Here is a 3364-nt window from a genome sequence, read left to right as displayed (position 1 = left end):
ATGCCAACCTTCCTCTCCACAGTCACAAACAAGAGCCCATGCCAAATGGCACTCTGGGACAAGACAGTCATGACGGAATGCTATCATTCCCTTGTTAAATCATGCTGTTTTGACTTTTTTTTCATCTAATATTCCTCTTTTGCTGTTCTCCTGGGTCATAACTGCAATTTGTGTGAGATAAGCTAATTTTACGACACAGAACACCTGTATTCATCTCCATATTAATCGAAAACAGGAAGTATAAATCCCAATTCAGCCACAGCTGGTGTCGTGTTAGATGTACCTTCAGGGAGAAGTCTGTCTGCAGCACATTAAAATATCACTCTATTCCCCTGTGTTACCTCTGTAGAGCACTGCACTGCTCTGGTCCAAATCAGATATCATAATTATGAATGTCATCATATCAAGATCCATGTAAAATATTTAAATACGTTGGCAGGTCTCAGCAAAGGGTACCATATATAGCTTGAGTTAAGGGTACATGTGAGGCAGCTACTCCCAGTATATTTAAAAACATATACTATGTCTTTACATATGCTCACAATGCAGAGGAGAGACTTTACTACCTTAAGAGAAGAGAGAAGGCGCCACAGTACAATAATAATAAAATCAAATAATAATACTATAAAATTTTGATATAGGCCTATACCATGGTGAAAAATCATTGCCAACATTCATACTACAAAGACATCCTAAAATGTTAATACTTTTAAACACTTAAACACTTCACATGTCACATAGCGGGAGCTATTGTGCCGCCGTTGTCATTGACTGATCGGGCCTATTTAACTGGCTTTCACAGAGAATGAAAGCACCTGAATGGATGAAAGAGACAGACTCCCCGACAAACAAGGAGTCCACGGAATATTCATGGAGGATCTGCGCAGGAAAGATTAATGTATTAGAAATTAAAATGGGGCTCAGACGTTATGATCTTGCTCTAACACTTGGCCAGACCCATGTCACCCGCGTTCACGCTAACACCTGAAGCCGGCACGCTGCCGCTGCCAAGGTGGAGAGAAATCATTAAACGACCGCTATTGTATGAGGAGAATAATCTAACTTCACCCCAGCCCAGCTGACAATGAATAATTCCAGAGCCATTTGCAATGTTAACAGCACCTATCGGAGCCATCCGTGCCGTTACGATAAGAGTGGCAAATATGCATTTCAACAGTTGGAACAGACGCCACCTCACCAGCATTTCAAAGGACACCTGTCATTCATCTGAAAGACCTGTCACTCTGTGTCTGGCACCTGAGCCAAGAAGAGAGACGCAAAGATAATCTTGAATTCCTCTCCCATTTTTTGAACCCTCTCTTTCTCTGGCTGAGTTGTTTATAAAAAGCTGTTTCTAGTAACGTGATAAAATTTGATACAGTGCTAGTGATCATCGATTCCAACTGACCGAATATATTTTGTGCATGGTTCACATAAATTAAGCATCTCAAAATATTTCATTTGTATTCCTGCACTGCATGTCTTTTTTGTAGCTAAATATTCAATTATGTTGTTTAGCCTTATATTTTTAAGTTATATAATCTAGTTTTTTGTTGTCGTTGTTGTTTTGGATGGATAAAGCAATTTTTTAAAATGATATATTCATATATTCACTGTTACTATATCATTGTGAGTCTGTGTTGTACTTCATTCATGATCTCTTTTTTCAATTTTCATTTTCTCTTTTTTCATACTTCTCTGTCTTTATATATATTTATCCGTTTACTTTTAGACAGCATGTTACAGCATGTTTATATATATATATATTACAATGTGCTGTTGTTACCTAGTTATTGAAACTGAATTTAAAATTAGTATAAATTAAATAATTAGTAAAAATTAGTAAAATAATTAGTGTCAGTCGGTACATTGTCAGAGACAGAGGAGGAAATATTCTGAATATTGCTGTATACATTGTCTTCAAAATAGAAGTTATATTAAAAGTTACATTTTTAATTCTGCCATGCTGATCTTAGAAAGAAGTGGCTGGTAAACACTTTAATCACATTTTGCCAACCATCATCACACATCAGATCAGGTTGAACCTAAAATCACTGAAGGATTTAATGAGATTTAGGGTGTCATACCAGCAATCTTTGAATGACGATTCAAAGTGCTCTATGTGTGAGAGCAGAGATACCCACCAAATGCATGGAAATTACTGAGCTGTAATAAGTAGAACATGGAAGGAGTTGTGCAAGTAGTCCATAGCCAGACCTTCTCTTTATTTAAGGATGAGATGTAACCATGCAAAGAGGTCACTTCATCTATAAAGTGGTTCAATGGAGGTAGCTTGCATTTTTTAAATTTTCCCCAATTTTCCTTATTCTTGTTCTTTATAGGCTTAGAACAGAAGCCCAGATGTGTACTTGGTACAGTGGCCGAGAGAGCTCAATGCACTTGCAACTTCAGAAAACACATGCAAATAGAAAAAGCACCAGCAAATCAAGAAAACATCTTCATCAGTTTGACAGCAGGTGCTGCAAATGCTCACAACGCAAACAAATAAAGAAACGCACTGCAAATGCTCAACATAACCAAATAAAGAATTTTATTTGCAGCGCGTTTCTTTGTTTGGTTGTGTTGTGAGCATTTGCAGCGCATGTGTTGTCAAATTGATGAAGTTGTTTTCTTAATTTGCAGGTGCTTTTTTCTATTTGCAGCGCGTTGAGCTCTCTCGGCCACTGTAACTTGTACATGTAATGTGCACTAGAGATCCGTTTTTGTTTCAAGCTGAGATTTCCGTAAACATCTGTTAAACCCAAAATTTGTTGAGGGCACCTGTTGAGGTTAAACTAATTATTACAAAAAAAAAAATGTTTTGCAATACAGATACCGAGACCCAAAATAAAATAAGGAAGCTTAAATATTCAATTTTTTCTTTTCAATTTTTGGACCACCAGAGAGAATGACCCAAAGACAAATGAAGTCAAGATGACATTTCACACAAAATCTGACCCGACCCTTGTTATTATAATCTCACTGCTGTCAATCCGTGAAGTTTACTGTTTATGCATTTAATTGATTTTAACCAATTGTTCCATACTGCAGCTTTAAGAAGATTTACAGCATTTACAGTAGAGCATTTACTGTATCAACTATATCAACATTAATGTGAACTTATAAAACATAGCATACTTTTACATTAGGTACATTTTTACACACTTGCCTGTCTAAATTAATTAAAAATAAATAAATAAATAAAAAGATTGAAGAAGTGTTCCAGTGTTTCTGAGATACGCTCATGGCTTCAGATGCGGGTCCTGTATGCCACCAGCAGCACCTGGCATTTACACTCCAGTGCAGTCGGCACACAGTCTGGGTTTGGGCCCAGTCACTTAAACCCTACCAGCCTGTCCACAGG

The sequence above is a fragment of the Sinocyclocheilus rhinocerous genome, unplaced genomic scaffold, assembly GCF_001515625.1.
Source record: "Sinocyclocheilus rhinocerous isolate Xijiao unplaced genomic scaffold, SAMN03320098_v1.1 scaffold340, whole genome shotgun sequence".
Lineage (NCBI taxonomy): Eukaryota > Metazoa > Chordata > Actinopteri > Cypriniformes > Cyprinidae > Sinocyclocheilus > Sinocyclocheilus rhinocerous.
This window is presented reverse-complemented; position numbering follows the sequence as displayed.